The following is an 18,547-nucleotide window of genomic DNA, read 5'->3' on the forward strand; positions in this document are numbered from 1 at the left end:
TCGTGCCGTCGGACGTTTCCTCCTCAGTCCCCGCTGAATGCCAAGGCTGGGAAGATACCGGCGCGGCTGTGTCGCATTCACAGTATCAAGTAGGCTGCCGAGTGTGTAGGCGGAGGCGCGCATGTTCTGCAACACATGTAGCTGTCGAACTAAAGGGGAGGTGGGAGAAAAAGGGAGAAAAGGAACAGAGGGAGATCAAATGTCACGGTCGGGGGGATTGACAGTTGCAGGATTGTGAAGGGGCTTCTGTAGGTGCATCCGGATGAAGAAGGGTGGAGATGTGAGAGGAAACTGGAGGATTTTGAGAAACAGATCCAGTTATCGCCATTGGAAGCACGTCACGGCCTCTCGCATGAATTCCTTTTGTGTCGCTCCATTATTACTGTTTGCAAACAAAATGTTGAGATTTCACTTTGTGTCAAATCCACTGTGACTAAGTGGCGGCCAATTGTTCAGAAACCTCTAACGTGCATCCTAGGCTAATGTGGAACGGTCAAGGTTTTTGCCAGCGTACACGCACCCCCACACACACACACACACACACACACACACACAGACACACGCACACACACGCACACACACACACACACACACACACACACACACTCAGATCTTGCAAATTGAAGTCCTGGGGAATAGGATAGTTAAATATCTCACTGCTCCCCTGCTCGTACCTTTGATGCTGGCATAAATAACACTGACAGGAGCTGAAAATAGGCTCTCAACTTGTGTGTGTGTGCACCCTCCCACATTAGCCTCAGCACGTGGATCCCCCCTCTTTACCCTGCTTCTTCCCTCGCATCGATTCTCCCCTTCCGTCTCGCTCACTGTGGCTCCTATACTTTCCACCTCCCACAGCAGCCCCCCCCCCCTCCTTTCACCCGTCACCGACAGTTCCTTTTCCTCTCATCTCGCTTCCTTCCTGTGGTGGAAGCCATGCCAACACTGACATTCTCTCCATTTTTGTCCATCTTCCTCACCCTTTTTTCTCCCTCAGCCTCTGTCTCCTTACCCCCCCCCCCCCCCCCACTTCTCCATCTGTCCTTCTCGCCCTCTATTCTGTCTATCTCCCTGCAAGTTGGACATTGGAATGCGAGTTCCCACTGCTGAACTTCTTGGGGTGGGCTCTCTTTTGAGAAATAACAGAGTAAGAAAGTCTCCCAACGCAGATAAATCACTCTGCGAAACAGAGCGAGCTCACAGAAATATGTGGCCCTGAGTGGTAAAGTGTGTCTTATATTGTACATGTATTCTATATCAGACTATTGATTTAATTTCAGGGGTAAGACATATTCTGATGTGTCATGTTACACTCTCTATATTCTCTGGTGCCATTAGTGTGATATTGTCTAATTTTTGCAGTTAAATTCGATGTTTTTCAGGTTTGTCTTCTACTTCAGATCCTTGCCCGCTGTGATATGCCAGTGTTCTTGTGTTACGCTGTGAATATGAAAGCAGAGTATGAACACACCACCAGCTCCATGTTGCGTTGGTCTCTTAAAACTCTTCCTTTGATGACTGGAGAGTAGGATGTCCTCTGCTAGCCTGTTTGTTTATAGTTAGCATGCGTACGGTTTGTAGTGGCGTCACGGCTTAGGTCACTGCTCCACCTAACAAAGGAGAGAAGTCCAAACAGATGTCTCGAAAGTATTAATTTGGTTTAGTGATTAAATAGAGGCAACCTGGGAGCTTAGGTTTGTATTGTAACGTCTCACACATCAGAAGTGCATGCGAGCCCATGCAGTGTTTTCCCTAATAGGCCTATAGTGTGTGTGTGTGAAATGGCTTCTCTTTTGATCCAGTTCCTGAGCAGAGGGTAAATAGAAAACCTGTCAATGCTCTCAGCGATGCACCGTTGGGTCCTTTCACACTAGACAGAGAGGGAGGTGGAAGCAGTTGAGTTATGCCACCTGAAATTAATTAAAAATGTGTTTTTCCTTGTATAGGATCCCTCTCTCTGTCTCACTCTCGCTCTCGCTCTCTCTCCTCCTCGCATTGACGTCTTAACTGGGACACTGGATTATGGCAGAAGAATGCATTGAGGTTTTTATAACTGCTCAGATTTCAGTTATGACAAATGAGTGAGAAAGCTATAAAAAAACACACACACACATACGCCATGAAACAATGATGACGCTGGCTAATCCATGCAGACATAAACAGAAGGAACATATTGTACAAATGGGCCTGGAGAGAGAGAGAGAGAGAGAGAACAGCTTATATGCTAAAAGAACAAAGCTTAACTGCCGTAAAAGCAACGAGGAAGAACGTCTTTATGTGGGAGTTTAGCTTCAACTCAATATTTATTTGTGCAGTATCCTCAGTGACCTTCGATGACCCTGCCTTTTGAGTCGGGTGTTTGTGAGCCCGCACACGCTATCTGACCTGGATTTGTGATTCTGATGGTGTCGAGGGCTCGCATGGGTCTGACCTTGCCGGGCTTTGATGTGAAAAGGTGGAGAAGGGTTTCAATTATGACGATAGGAGTACTGTTCTGTTACTATACACCAATTGCACGGTTCTGAGAGCTCTGTAGTAGATACTGACAACACCTTCTAGCATCTATCTCATACAGACTAATTGTGTACTACGGGTCATTAACTTTATATGAAGTGATCCTATAATACAACAAAACTAAAGTTACTGGCCTTTATTAAGTGAACTTAACTCAATAACTCTTGCATATCTTGGGATTTTGAACAGTTATGTGATTCAGCAGCCTGATATTCAAAGTCAAGCACACACTCAACATACTCTCTTATATCCTCCTCATGTCCATGACGATGTCCCATGAAAGTGACATGAGAACTGTTATTCTTCATCCCCGAAATGTGTATGGCAGCATTGCCGAAATTCCCACCAACTGCCTCACCATCTGTTTACAAGCAGAAAGAGTTCTCTCAATTTTGTCCCGCTGGCTGACTGAAAAGGATGTTGCTACTCTTGGCTCCCTAGGCTGGTATTAGTGATTGATGTGCTTCTCTGACCCTTTTCTGGCAATTTGATAATTGCCGCTGTCTCTCTCCGATGCCATTTTTGGAAAACTTGCGAGGAGCTGGAACCTCAAATTTATGCAAGCTATTAGTCAGGAAATTACATAGCTGTTTGAGTGCTGGAGATGAGATGTGATCCTTGCGAATCTCTAACCACATTGCTTTTGTTACGCTTAAATGGAATTGATATTTGGCAACTTGAGCTTGGTCTCCTGCCTAGAATTAGTTGCATTTTACAGGGTAGTTGCATTAGCATGTCAGGCTGTCTATTGTGGTGTAATGCTGAAGATGCACTTTAAATACTCTCACAGTGAAAATTAAAACGCAGTCGTAGCTAAATATCTGACTGATGAAGCCTGGGAAGGATTTTCATGCCTGAATATCGCCTCAGGCCTTGCTGTGTGGCGTTTACATGTTCACCACGTGTCGGTGAGCGTTCCCCCCCCAAGGCGCTCCGCTTTTCCTCCCACTGCCAAAGACGTGTAGCGTCGGGCGTATTGGTAAACCACAGGAACGACTTCGCCCGTCTCTGTGAGTTAGCCCAGTGACGGCCACATGTCCAGGGTGTCTCCTGTCTCTTGCCCAACGGCCACTATAATAGGCACCAGCCCCCTGCAACAGGATGAGCGGGGGTAGAGACTGGATAGATGAACATTCCCGATATTCTTGTTGCTTCGGAGTCGTCCCTATCTGACAGTTATTTACCGGTGAGGTATCATGGGTGTCAGTGACGCACCAACCACAAATGTATCTGCGTAGTGTGACAGAGGGCAGAGTGTAATGTACCATCAGTTATAAGGCAGAAGTGATCATCAAATTAGATGACGGACTTACTTCATATTCACGATTTGTCACTGGCTAGTCTGCCCTCTGCTCCCATTAGTGATGACTTCACAGCACTCAACCTGGTTTTAAAATAAAGGATCCAATACGTATCTCAACGGTGTTCTGGACACATTAACGTTTCAACATTTGTTCGCGCAGAAGGAAAGTGGAGCAGCGGTCAGCAACTGGTCCAAAACACGTCTGAAACCATGGCAACAATATTACATAGTCTATCTAAAGTACTAGCCTACCGCAAATCTACCTTAATGGATTGGTAAAGAGGTGCTAGAAGGATTAATATGTCTTTGCTTGTCTTATTATAGCGTTATCAACTTTGTACAGGTTTCAATTTTTGGTAGTTAGGTCAAAACTATAATTGTTAACTGTTGTGACAATGCTGGATCTAATTCTGTGTTGTTCGTGCTGTTTTTGGATGAGCCCCAAAGATGAATGTTTTTCTAGAAAAGGCCTTTTCCTTTAGTCACGTGCCGCTGTGAAGAACTCTTAAGTGAAGACTGACACACAAACAGAGGAAACTGAAGCACGGGATTAAAGGAAGATGCATCCTGGTCATTGTTCATGCTTGGTCAGAGCTGCCTCGCCGCTCTGAAAGGAATTGTTCATTCTTGAATCCGAGTCAAGCTGCCATCTGTTTGTCCCTTTTTTTTTTAAAATGCAGCATATACTATATTTGAAGTCGGCTTGATAAGGGATGTTGTCTTTTTCCTTGTCACAGCAGATGAAGAGAGAGAGTGTGAAGAGAGAACAAACTGGCTTGAAAGTCAGTGGGATCTTTAGTAGTTGCGTTGCCTTGGAATGGATTCATTAAGTGTGGTGTTATAGGCCGTCTCTGTGATTTCACTGTCACTTTAAATTCCCCTCCATAGCTGTTATATCCCACTGAGCCTCAGCAGACCATCTTGTGGCTGTGCTGATGTTTGTGGTAATGCGGCTGCTTGGAAGGGGGTGTCTGTTAAGAGACTAGAACACACATTTAAGACGGCAAGGTGGTTAAGCACTCGGCTTGCTCGGTACCATCACTTAATGCAGAAAAACTTGGTGATTTTTTATTAAAGTAGAAAATTTAAACAAGTATGAAAGGATATTTTTGACTGAAAGACTGAAACTAATGTCATTGTTTGATTTGAACGGGGCTCAAAACACTGATCCACTTAAGAGTCGGCACTCAATTCTTCAGCTTTGTATAGTTTTCTTTTAGCTTGTTTTTGTTGTCACACTGTGTCTCCTGGATGTCTGTGTAGCCTGTCGAGAGAGCGTCTAAGCCACAACAAACAGATAACCTTTGCTTGAGTTTGTCCTGGAATATTTCGTTCCCGCAGGTCGTCAAACGCTTTATGCTGCTTGAAAATACTTGAAATTGAAAGTTCTATCAGTACTAATTGTGATTTCCTGATAAATATCATGGATGTTAGAATATTGTGATTGAATTGTTGTCATCATCATCCTTGTCACTGGTGTCTTTTAAGGTCGGCAAATGCTGACTGAAACTCCACTGTGCCAATCCTCATAATACAAGACATCTTGGTTGGGTTTGTGGGTTTCAAGGAGGTCCCAGCTCTGTGCCAGTGCTGGTAAACACATGGATCCATCTTGATTTACTGCGAGCAGCGGCAGCAGCAGCTTTTGGCTGACCCCCCGAAACTCTTCCTGCCGTGCAGATTCATGTATTGACACAAAGCCAGAGAGAGGAGTGAATTCTTTTACTGTCACCTTGAGTAGAACTAGAGTATGTCCATTTATTTGAGGTTCTGTTGTTTCCAGTGGCTATTCCGTAGATGCACATGAACTAGTATTACATTACATTACATTACATTACGATCATTTGGCAGACGCTTTTATCCAAAGCGACTTACATGACATTACCACCCTTCGCAGAGAGGGGGGAGCAATTGAGGGTTCGGTGCCTTGCTCAGGGGCACCTCGGCAGGGACTCGAACCGGCAACCCTCCGGTTCCCAAACACAAGCTCTACCCACTGAGCTACTGCGCACTGAGCTACTGCCTCCCATCCATAGTATTGAAAATACTATAAAATAATACTACTGATGATTTGCTTCTAAACCAGAGAAATAGGTCACAGTGTCTAGATTTTCAACATCTGGCTTGCAGGTGGTGGAAACAGACAACCAAAACAGGAAAGTGGGCTTTTCGTGATCTGCTGTGCTCACTGCAACCTTTCAGTTCACTTTGCTCACCCAAAACGGGGAGTGTTTTGGCATCTAAGGTGAAGGCCTCACAAGCCAGAGTGGAGCTCCCATACTCAGATTTAATGGTTCTCAGGTTTAGAGTTTGCAAAGGCCAAAAGTACGGTAAAGGTTCATTACTCTTTCGCAGGGTCCATCCCATCATGGCGTATGCTGGGCCAGGGGGGGGGGTGTATGGCATGCAGCGGGTTGTGTGTGAATGCTATGTGTACACAATAGGGATGACCTCATCGTTTTCAACTTTAGCTACGCTTAAAATGCGAAAGAACAATGAAATCAACCCCCCCAACCCCACTACTCAAGCCACCCCTTCCTTGCACCAAGTGTGTTTGTGTTCCTGCCAATGTATGTGTGTTTACATTGTGGTTTGCAAAAACTCTTAAAATATTTACCCGGGGCTGAACTGGTTAATGATTATTTGGACAAGCAGCATCGGACGTGATGGCTGTCCACATTTGGGCATGTGGTTGCAGAGCCACCGACTCCGAAGGCTTTATTGCTGTTCTCTCTTAGTGAATGATGAAGGAAACCTGCTCGTCCTCTGTAGATTAGATACTGCTTCTTTTATAACCCTGTGGGAAATATGCATCATTTTCCTTCAAAAGGGTAAAGATGGTCAAATGTATAGAGGTCTTTCATGGTGAAATGTTTCTGTATTTTTCTTTGTCTGGTTTGTAATCATTCTTTTTTTCCACAAATTCGACTTGAGAGCAGCGTTTCTCCTCTTAGAAACTTTTGCCAAACTGCAGTAATGTTGAAAAAGGTCACGACTGGGAGAAAGTGATTGCGACCTTTGCTTTGAGAAAGCTCCCCTTTTGCAAACGCTCTTCCCACCCTCTCGCACCTGTCGCCGCACCATCTTCCCCCATCACCACGAGCTACAGTGCTCACATGCAGCGAAGTGAGATGAATCACTCACAAGGCTGCGGCTGTCTTGTTACCCAATCACTCAAATGGAGTGGGCTGCTCCATGGCTTCAGAGTGCTTTAAATGGCCGTTGGAGGGGATTTATCACACGGTGCCTCGATCTGTTCCAGTGGTGCTCTGACAGTGTTAAGCCAAAGACTCCAGTTGATTGTTCCAGCGCTGAACAGGAAAACCTGATCAGTGGTTTAACCAAGCAGCTGTTTTTCATTAAAAAGCAACTAAAGCAAGACAAGAGATTTGCCTGCCAACCATAGCTTCTAATGATGGCAGCCCACTTTTGCACTAAAGCGACTTTGATGAGGACCCTCAGAGTTGTTTTTAATGAAGTGACTGTCTGCCTTAAAGCCTTTAAAATCTCATGAAGCACTTGTCCCTGGGGAAATTGGCCACAGTTGCCAAGGGGTTGAAAAGGAGAGATTCACTTTAGCTTGCTTACTTTGATTGTCTTTTATTATGGTCGCAACAATTACTGTTTTGAACAGAGGTGCTTACTTAGAATAACAAATGTTCTTGATTAGGCTACCATTCATTATATGGTATTACTGCAAGACAAATGTGTGAAGTGTTTTTTTTTTGGATGAGATGATGCCTCTGAAGAATGCAGTTCAGAGGTATAATTGGAAATCAAAGGACTTGAATATCGTCATTGTAGTTGGACCTGACAGTCTGTAGCCACAATGAAACGACAACTGGGTTGCAGCTCAAAGCACTACAGGTTCTCATTGCATCCTGATATGAGATTCAGTTAGCTAATGTTGCCTGGCAACAAGTGCAGTTCTACTTTTGGCAAGTATTGCTTAGTAACAAAATTTGGTTCCAGGACGTAAAAGCACAATCACTGTTGATCATCATTGATCAGTGAGGTAAACAAACCTGGAGCAGTAAAGTAACCTAATGAAGGATTTACTCCACACCACAGATGAATTCATTATAGGAGTACAATGTTTTATGGTTTTGATAGTTAAGACTATTATTAAAAGTTGCTGAAGGTTTAGGCTCATATGTAATAAGATATTTGTAAATTTGGACTTCTTCACATATCTCCCTACCATTTGTGCCAGCGCTGGAACACTTGTGTCTCTCACACAGTGCACTTCTGCCTGCAAATAGCCAGTGGTGAGCTTGTGGGAGGCAGAGTGGGAGGAGGAGAGTGGTGGTGTGAAGAGGGCCTGTGGGGGTGGTGCTGCATTGCATAATATTGGATGAACCCAGCTGTGCTGTTGTTTAGCCCATGGGTAAAGTGGTGCCAACTGCTGACTGATGCGTCCACCTGTGGTAGTCAGAGTGGGCTCAGGATTGGAGGACAGTCACACACCAGACTGACACTGTTGCAATTTGGATGTATGTGTTTGTAAACATGCATTTTTATCCTGACCTCTTGCTTCTCTTGTTTGTTTTTCTTTTGCATGATTGGCATGGATGAGTCGCTGGTAATCCTCTGTACTCAAATTAAAATCGGCTTAACATGACAGGGCAGCCACAATATCTCTTCTCACCACCCCTGCATCACCATGGCAGCACAGTTGCTTTGTAAGAAAGCTTGTAGTGTAATGATAATGCAGGATTCTTACAACGTAATTAGAAACCATTTCCTTTCTCTTTTTTTTTTAAAACAACACCAGCTTCCTCTTCTCTTATTACTACAGCCGCTTTTCAGTGAAACAATGCACCAAGAATAAATATTCTTTCATCATGACCTGCAAAAATGACAGCTGAGGCCAGTACCAATCCACATTATCTTCTCTCCTCGTGTTGGCTGTGTGCTTTAGTGTGATCTCGCAAGGGAATTGTGAAGCAAGTTATTGATAATTTTTTCGGCAAGCTAACATGTTTTTTTGGCACTTGCTTGCCGGCTAGTCTGCATAAGACAAAGCCAGAGATGGAAGAAAACACTGCAGGTGTCTTCCCAGACAGAGCCTGTCCACTGTACGGAAATCTCATATCGCAGCCTAGATCATTATACGCTCATCTTGTGTCCCCCTAGACACCTGCAATTGGCAGCTAAGTATCAGGTTGTGCTCTTTGTCTCTGAAGTGATATTACAGATAGACCGAAACACCAATGACAGACTTTAACAAAAACTAATGTCCTCTTGCATGTACCTCATAATACTTTGTTTGGAGGAGGCACAAACCCTCCAAAATAATCACACAGCCCTATATTAGATTATCATTCTCATTGTGGAGACTTATGAGACATAATCAGCATTGGCTTAAAACTTCATTTTAGGCTTGTGATCATAATTTGTAAGCATAAATGCAACTATGATGACCACAAAAAAGATATTCAACAAAATTTACCACTCAAAACCTAGCTACAGGTATTTCACAAACTCTTTTTGGGAGGAAGTGCACGGTCATTAGTAAGAGTGACCAAGCACAGAAGCCCCCAGAAGTGCCACATCCAGCGTGTGTTCTTTTCAGCGTGAATGGGATTGTCAGTTTGGGATTATCCCCTCGCAGTTTTGCAACACCAGCCGTTTGTCTCGTGTTTACATTTGCACCATCAGCACAGAATCCAACCAGCTTTTATTTCCATTCATCTAATCCAAATTTGTCCATTGAGGAATGAATGTATTCAGTCAGGGTACCGGCGTGAGCATAAGAGAGCTGTGGCACAGATGAGGTGGTTCGCTGGCAACCCCATCACGCAAATGCCTGATATAGATGGCTGCTGTCTGTTCACATTTTCTTGATCCCGTTTCCTGTAATACTGTGAGAATATTTGCATCTCAAACACTTTAGCCACTACAGATTCTTCACGATTTTTATTGCAGCCTATCATTTATAGTTGCCCAGTGTAAAATGTAGTTATATATGTATAAGTGTTTACCCGCATTGTAGATGGTTTAGTTTAAACCTTTTGTATTGATGACATTTAAGACTTATTGATGTATCAGTTTTTCCCACTGTTGAAGTGAGGATTCAATAGTTGCCTGTAGACTCCTTGTATTTGATAGGACACCACGTTTTCATTGGTTCATCAGGACTCTTGTGTTTATCTAATGCTTGCTCATTACATGTCTTCCTTTCTTTGTTTTTGCTCACAACTTTGATTCCTGTTGCACACCTGGCTGTTTGGGAGAGAGAATCTCACTTTGAATTTCCACTCCCAAAGTTTCTTTCCTTTTTCCTTATACGGTACTGTTCTTTGGAAGTTTCTTCCTAGGATTCCCGGAGAGCCTCGGGCCGGATCTGGAAACGTTTGTCATCTGTAAAACTCTTTGAGGCATTGTATGTGATATTGGGCTATACAAATAAACTTGACTTGACCTGATGACGAGTTTGAGGCATTTGAATTGTGCACGGTTGATTTTTCTACTGTATGTGGGTGCACTACATGTACGGGAGAAACCCTGGACCACACAAATGAGCCCCGGGCCCTGTCCCTTGGGTGATGGATTGAAGAAACTGTGTATGGGTCTGTTAAGTGCTGAACTGAAACACTCAGCAGGAACTCCTCTTCTGTCAGCTGGCTCATGTCCGCCCTCTCCCCACTATAACCATTTTTGGCCCCTCCAGTGGGAGAATGGTAGAGAACCGAAGCCATATACTGCATTTCCTGTGCAATTTCATTGTGTGAGGGAGAAATTAAAAAGTAAGATGAGAGAGTGGAGATGGTGAAGATAGAAGTAGACATAAGAGAGGCTGGAATAGATATAATTGTGAAAAGGTTGACTGGTAGTCATTAACAAGGGGAGGTAAAAGAGAATGAATATCAAAAAACATATTGGGCAGGACGTATAAGGAAATACTAGAAGTATGGTCAAGGTTTATTAGAGAGACGTGAGGGAGAGCGGGAGAGAAAGATGAACCTTTAGAAGACCCAGCCCCCGCACTTAATTGTTTTGTTTTGCCAGGAAAAGACCCAGATGCCTGTAGTCAGGCAACGGCTTGACCCTTCCTTTGGCTTTGGGCTGCGAGTGTGAGGGTACCACACAGAAAGCTTAGCAGCAAACCTTTTATTCAAAAGGCCTTTTCTCTGCTGTGCCCCTATGGGAGGTGCAAAGCCTCACATCTGTCAACGTGTCATGGGGTTTGGTGTCTGCGGCCCTATCTTTCTCCCCTCCTTGTCCTTACAACGGCGATTACCCAGGAATCCCGACACAATGTTTCTCACGGTCATTAAACATGCACTTGTCAATCTCTGTCCTCGCTCAGTGACCTGACAAGCGTTTGCCTCTCGCAAGCTTAGACCAAATCGATACAAATGTAGACCTTCCTAACATGCCTTACTCCCCCCCCTGCGTGCCTTTGAGAACCGCGTTTGCACAGATTTCACCCATTAATGATTAATTGCCAATGACATAAGCTTTCACCTGGTTTGGTTGGACTAAAAAGGGGATTAAGAGCTGTACAAGACAAATGGAATACTTCTTTATAAATGCCTGGCTGACATGGAGTTGTGTGTAAAGCGGTTGTGAGGAAGTTTGAAAGCTCCCAGGTGAGGAGAAGGTTCATTCCTGTTGTTCTCTGGTTTGATTACCACAGTATACAGTATATCAGTGGTACAACACAATGTGATGATGTAACCTCTAAGCCTCAGTACATTACATTAGAGCTCTTCTGTCACCGTGTGTCGCTAAAGCACTCGGCTATTGATCAGTTAACTTAAGCTGTCAAGCCACAAAACCCATCAGATGTTTTCTAGCCTTAGCTGTTAATGGTGCTACCTGGGTCTGTCTGGTATTATCAGGTTGTTTATCGTCAGTGCAACTATGAGAGGAGCAAGAACAAGACTACAGCCTAATTGCTTTAAGTATTCAGCTCCTGTCTTCAGATGTCAGGATTAAAAGCATTAGCCTTCACTTTCTTGTCTTCCCCTCCGACTGCTTGTCAAGGTTGTAATTTGTTCTTCTCCAACTTGGCTGTAGCATGGTTACTCTTGCCACTGCAGGTATTTATTGCGTGATTTAAAAAAACAAGAAGCCATTAAGACAAGGGGGATCAAAAGAGAATGCGGTGTGTTTTTGTTGTCGAACCATTGTGGGCTGGAGGTTTATGAGCTGTGAGGTTGGGGATTTGGTAGCTGTGATTTATAGCTTTCATTACCAAGGCTTTTCCATAGTGTTGCTTCCCCGTAGGCAGCACACAGACCTCCATGCACACTGTGGAATCCTTCACTTTAGTTAGGCAGAGGCGCAGCGCAGTTTAAGGTTTCCCCAGGTGGAGCTTTGACCACTCATTTTTAATGTTAATGCCAATCTGTACCAGGAGGTTTAGGTAGAAAGTTTTGGTAGATGGTCATAGCAAATCAGGAGGCCCTCTGGGTGTTCACACAGGTTTGCCGTGTCTTTGATCTTTGGGTTTTGTGTGTATTCACTGCATGCAGACCTGTAGCACTCTTGAGAGAGTTGTTGTAATGGTTGAACTGTAAACGCTCTTTCTTGAAACGTTTCTGTCCAACTTTATCGTGCTCACTCTAGCTTTCTGTAACACTCTCTTAAGTCTTCGCCCCTCTTTTCCCCCAGACTAGCCCTCTGCTCTCCCTGTCTCCCCTTCCTCTGCCCGTCTCTCTCCCAGATCTGTCAGAGAGGCACAATATGATTTATTCTCTGCTACTCTGGTTACAATTTTTTTCTGCCTTGGTACATTATCTCCTTTCTGCCCCCCCACGCACACATTTCTGGACATTTCTTTTTTTTTTCTTTCTAGCTGCCTTTCCTTTTCCTCCTCGATTAAAATGTTATCTGTGTCGCTGCGATTAAATTTTCAACTTGTCGAAAAAGCAAGCGCGGCAGTTTCCAAATGCACTTGATCCATTCCCGTGTAGACGTTTGGAAGATTGCCTTTTGACTTCACTTGCAGAGACATTTCAGCTACAGTGATGGCTCCTCTAAGGCTTTTGCAAACTGCTTTAGGCTAGTAAGGATCTCAGCAAATTGCTCGGCCCATCGCAACTCACCGGCTATCATTGCACGGAAACACAAGACAGGCGTCACTGAATTGCAGAAGCAGCTAAAATCGAGCCTAATCGGACTCCACACTGAAGAGGATTTACCAAATACCGTAGATTTGATTCAGCAGCTCTGCCAACTTGTATCAGTCTTTTCCAAAGGGTTGAAGACTATGGGAGAAGACGACAGAAGCTTATGTCCCCATGACTGGCAAATGTGAAAAGCGAGCAGCCGAGACACGATGTAGAACGTGCTGGAAGTGAGGTGGCAGAATAACAAAGCTTCTTACGCTGGCTCGGACTGGTTCTGAAATGTCTTTGAAACAGTCCTCTGGGAATTTGACACACAGATTATTTTAGTTCCCCATAGATCTTCATGGAACATTGCACAACATTCCTCTTTGCTCCCACTATGTACAGTACATCTACCTGCTCAACGTGTTGAGTCATTCCTGTAACATGGGGCTTTTTCTTAGACTGGAATGTTAGGTTGGTATTTTATGATCAATTAAAAAAACAAAACCAAAGGTGTTGATTTTATATTGTCACCCCCCCTCCACCCAGTCTTTGCATTTGTAAACCGATGCCAGCTGAGGATTAGAGCGCAGACCCATGTAGAGGGGGGTTACATAAGATGTGTTTAATAGGTGCTAATTATTCTTCCAGGTTATATGCTCCTTCCCTGCAAGACAGGAAGTGAGAAGCTAATGGGAACTGTCTCATTTGTTTGTGTTACGACCGCACTCTTTGCGAATATACTTGGCTTTAGTATTTTATATGAGTCGATTTTTGTGCCGGAGACGTCAGGGTCTTTATTTCCTGCATTGCACAGACACAGATGTGTGTAATTGCACAGGGTCATTTCCATTCTCTCATGTTGCCCCAAACATTGAACGAAACGGCACGACATGGACCTGAACAGCATTTTAATGAGGTAACTGGTGTAGCGTAGTCATAACACACCATGACGCCCTAAAATAGAGGCAAATCTGTTTATTAGTGTGGAGAGAAACTGGATCTCAACCAAACACAACTCCTTAAATAGTGAACATTTCACAAAGTGCTGCATTTTGTTTAAATCCTGCCTCATACATATTTGTCCCATTATGTGTTTCTTTGTGCATTTAAGTCTTTATGTAATGTTCTTAAACAGGGATCTAGACCAGCTCTTATCTGGTGATTCTACTCTTGTCTTTGTGTCTTTGGTGTTTCTATTGTTGTTTCCCAAAAAGAATTGGCCTGTAAATTGGAAGAACCATGAATCTAGCCAGACATCTGGACATTGTCTGTTTTTATGACCGTAACCTTAGCTGTAACTTAAGCTAATGCTCTGTCTAGGCATAATATACAACAGCGTTATTTGTAGTCAAGCTTTCTCTTAAAAAAAAACTTGCCAAACTACATATTCTTCTTAATAGTCATGTTTTCCCACATTGCAGTTCCTAGCCAAAGCTAATGGATGGAACATGTGCCAGATCTATTATTAGAGTGAAATGTAAAGGAGAAATCACCACATGCTTGCATTGTTTACTTTCTTTGTACTTTATCTTTTTTCACATTGATGTCCAATTTTACCACACAGACATAATCCAAGATAATGTAAGTGTCAAGAGGCCAGACTATGCGATAATCTCCTAAACGAAACGGACACTGAAACTGGACTAAAGAAATGACCGCTTAAACAGCTTTCACATCTCCATTGTTGCAGAGCGTAAACAAGGTCAAGGGCTAGATACGTCTATCCTTTGGTGCATGCATGTGTTCCAGAGTAGAGCAGGCTGCCCTGTGCCTGGCTTAAGGGGTTGGTGTAAAAACATCTGGAGAAGCTTGAGATTCTGGCCTAAGATATGGGATATGCTGCCAGACCACACAGTGGATTTGCCAGCTTTGACCTGTAATGTCCTTGCATTTCTGTTTTTCTTCCTCTCTCCCTTTTTTTCCCCACTGCTCTCGGAACCTGTATCTCTTTCCTACATCACTCATGTGTCTGAAACTCTTCTTTCCTCCACCATTTGAAACAAGGCCCACAATCATTAACTAGTACTATTAACAGAAACTGCCGGGGCATAACTAATGGAGGGGTTCCTGTTAGATTGACCTTGCTAAGCCATGCAGCATCACTCTACCATCACTCAGCAATACCGTTTCACAGTAAGGAATTGATCAGTGAAACAAAAGGTTGTCCTATGTGGTTGTTGGGCTTTCCACTGACCTATATGTTCCACAATTTGATGTTGCAAATTTAAAAAAAAGCTAATGGAAATCACAAATAAGTTGTTCTGCTAGTTGAAGGTGGATTTTTTTAGTCGATAAAGAAGTAATTCACAAAACTGAATGAAATTGGTGAAAAATTCTCAAGGATAGCAAGAGGATGTGCGTCTCAAGGTTTTACAAACCGTGGCAAGTGTCATGCTCCAAATGGAAACCCCATTGGTATTCCATGTTTGGATTAGATTCACCCTCTTAGTAGTTATTTAACTGTGCATGATAGTAGGGAGATGGTGTGTTTGTATACTGGGCACATGTATCTATGTCAGTTTGCATAAAGAAGAAGTTTTCACCCAGATTGGCGCGGGTGGACCATTAGCAAAACTCATTAGGCTGATTGCCAAATGCAGAGACTAGGGACATGATCCAGGTCAGCTGTCTGTGCCAACAGCACAGAGTATAGAGAGATGTTAACAATGCCTACTGGTTTAGTATTTGGAGTGTGTTTGCATATTGGAATCAGAATATTAAATAGTGTTGACCCAAGTGGACTCTCGGGATGTCACTTGACATGGCTTTTTTTTCCTGCATCATTTCCTACAGAGACACATTTCTAGGTTCCGTTGATGCTAAGAAACTGAAGCTGAAGACACGCTAAGTTTGAGAACATACAGTAGACAAATGGAGGTAGATGCTAGTGTATGAGGCTGAGGTCCTGAATGCATCAAGGTTCAACTTCAAAAAAAGTCTTCAGCACACACCTAAATAATTAAAGTTGGAATGTGAATTTTGAGTATTACAGATACGTGGAATGCTTGGAATGTTGGAGGAATACAGTTTTTTTCCTGCGCTGAATGGGGCCCCTAGGCTCATGTTTGCACCATGGTGGTTTCATGGCATCAACATGGACTATAGTAGTAGGAGTTTGGCTTTTTCCTCAGAAGATATTTTACATGCCACATGTCCTCCCTGTGAGGTATAAATTGGGGGCAGTCAAGACAATGAAATAATTTTGCAGGCCCACACAAATTGAACTTGCAAATACTGTCTAAAATGCTGAGTCTCATGCTCCTGAAACGGCTCAGTGTAGCATCTCAGTTGCTGCTCAGTTTTGTGTTGCTGTTGCTCTAGTTCTCCTTACAAGACACTCAACCAGCCTCTGCCCTGGGGAACTGAAATATAGTCTATGTGTTCCAAAACAATTAGATACCTTTTTCAGCTCAGCTTTGGCACCACCGTGTTTACATTCTCGTAAACCTTTGTATTCAACTCTTACCTACCAGGCACTGTTTTAATATGATTCATCCTTTGTGATTTCAGAAAGATCCGTTTCCTTACAAGACGGCTTTAAGCATGATACATGCAAATCCCTCCTGCAACTGTAATGAATGGCATTCATTAGACTGTAGTGATTAAGGCTTGTGCTTCATTATTCTCCCTGATGATTTTCAGAATCTTATTAGTGCCTCTGATGGTCCTTGAACTGAAATTACACTACCATGCTGAGGTAGTCTTTGAAAACCGGTGCTATTTTAATGCCCAGAGGGTTTTTGAAGATGTTTTAAAAAGCCTGAAAGAGTGTGTGTCACCTGTTAAAATGTACAGCTTCACTTCTTGCCCACTTTTAGTGTAACCTATTTGACAAGTTCATAGTAAAGAAACACTTGCTTTGACTGAAACTCTCTAAAAAAAGTAGTAAAGAAAAGAAACTCTCTAGTGCTAAACCCAAGCCATTCAAGACCTAGTGGCTGTGGATTCTCTGAAGTATAATGCAAGGCTTTACATGACAATTTGGGGTGGTTTAGGTTGTCCAAATAAGCGATGTGGACCCTCACATCTCTTACCTGTTGTCTACGCTTTACCAATTCTTTGACAATTCTTTTGTCAGCATCTTTGTCTTCCTTCCACTTCCTCACTCTCCTCTTCTTGGTCGTGCAGTTTCTCCGGCATGGGGTGCAGACATGTCTCTGCCTGTAGCATCAACCCCCTGCAGAATTCATGGCAGCATTCTATATTGGGCTGTTTATTTTCTCCATTAGTTCTCTGTCAGAGGAAGCCTGTCAGCTGAACCCGTCCTCTCGCTGTTGGTGGCAGCGCCTCCGTATGGCTGAACCAGTCTGTGTGTGTTGAAGGGAACTTCATGCGCCTGAAGCTGCTGACTGTAGCATTGCAGATGCTGTGGAGCTTTGTCATTGGGAACATGATGTGATGATGATAGTGAGAATGGGGATGATGATGGTTGGATTATGAGATGATGATGATGATGGTGACATGTGGTGATGGTGGGGTTTATGAGCAATCAGCCCACTTAAAGGATGTTTCTGAAATAAGCAATTGGACGATTATCGCCATGATTTAATGTGATAATGATAATGATGCATGATATTGTAGCCATGCTTTTCTGGTCCAGCTGAAAGCCTGGTTGTAACACCACAGCCTGTGGATTCTTCTTCTTTTTCAGATTCAACAGATAGGCCCTCGTTCTGAGCCATCGGTGCAGTTTACTGGTTTTTGACACGACAGTGGACTCACCAGTGAGTATCTTAACTTGTTCTCTGTGAATTGTGAGGCTGCCACCTAGAAGCTGGTCCTGTTCATTGTTGTTTGAATCAATGTGCCAAACTGGTTCAGCCGTCGTCAAGGTTACTTTTCTGCTGCTGTGGGTGTTTGTTCCTCTCAGGCATTGGATTCTTGTATTGAATATTTGCTACAGGAGGAAGAACAACATTTGTGGTGAAAACATGCTGACGATAGTCATCTGGATACCATCAAGCTTCTTTCTTCAGAACCATTTGTGTTCATTCCTCCAACATGTTTGGTGAAGTGTTGTAATTATCAGGCTGCAATTAGTGATTATTCTTAGTGTTGACGAATCCATTGATTATTATTATTATGGTGAATCAAGCATTAGTCTTTGTAATGTCAAAGAACTGTGACATCGTCTTGTGCATCAGATGCTGCCAGAGTTCAAATTGACGGCTTCACATCATATTTGACATATTTCATTTTTCAATATTGTCTTAACAAAACATAATGGATTCAATTTACAGTTAAAGGACACAAGGAAAACAGAAATAGCATATCCACACCTTTGAAAAGCAAGAACTAGCAAATCTTTGGCAATTTTATATAACGCCTCATGTCAATAATCAGTTCTGAAATAGATGTAGAATACAGATGTAGAAATCCTGCCCTGTCGATTTCTCAATCAGCGGGGCAGGCTTTCTGCTAAATTCACCGCATTGGTTTTATAGCTCATAATGTGATACGTGGGGAGACTCGGCACTTCTATTCCTGAAATATTAATAAAAAAACTAATTTAGTACCAATATACCTGTCAAGTACCCTGAAATGGTGGAAATGGGTAATAGACCTGTTGTTTCAGACCACAGGAATGATATAGATTATGAAATTGTGCAGTAATCCCCTCTCAGATGAAAAGTGGTGAGTAGGCGGCTCTCATCTATGAGATTGA

At 43.2% G+C, this 18,547-nt stretch overlaps 1 protein-coding gene across 1 annotated transcript in view; it reads left to right on the forward strand.

Annotated features, from left to right (window-relative positions):
- Positions 1 to 18,547, forward strand: part of sipa1l1 (signal-induced proliferation-associated 1 like 1) — a 54,195-nt gene that overhangs the window by 1,466 nt on the left and 34,182 nt on the right. The window contains exon 2 of the mRNA XM_076167222.1: positions 17,534 to 17,606. The gene's annotated coding sequence lies outside the window, so the exon portion shown is untranslated. The remainder of the gene's footprint in view (positions 1 to 17,533; positions 17,607 to 18,547) is intronic.

This window comes from Genypterus blacodes, unplaced genomic scaffold (assembly GCF_046128005.1).
Source record: "Genypterus blacodes isolate CSIRO-AG114 ecotype Tasmania unplaced genomic scaffold, CSIRO-AGI_Gbla_v1 ptg000013l_1, whole genome shotgun sequence".
Classification (NCBI taxonomy): domain Eukaryota; kingdom Metazoa; phylum Chordata; class Actinopteri; order Ophidiiformes; family Ophidiidae; genus Genypterus; species Genypterus blacodes.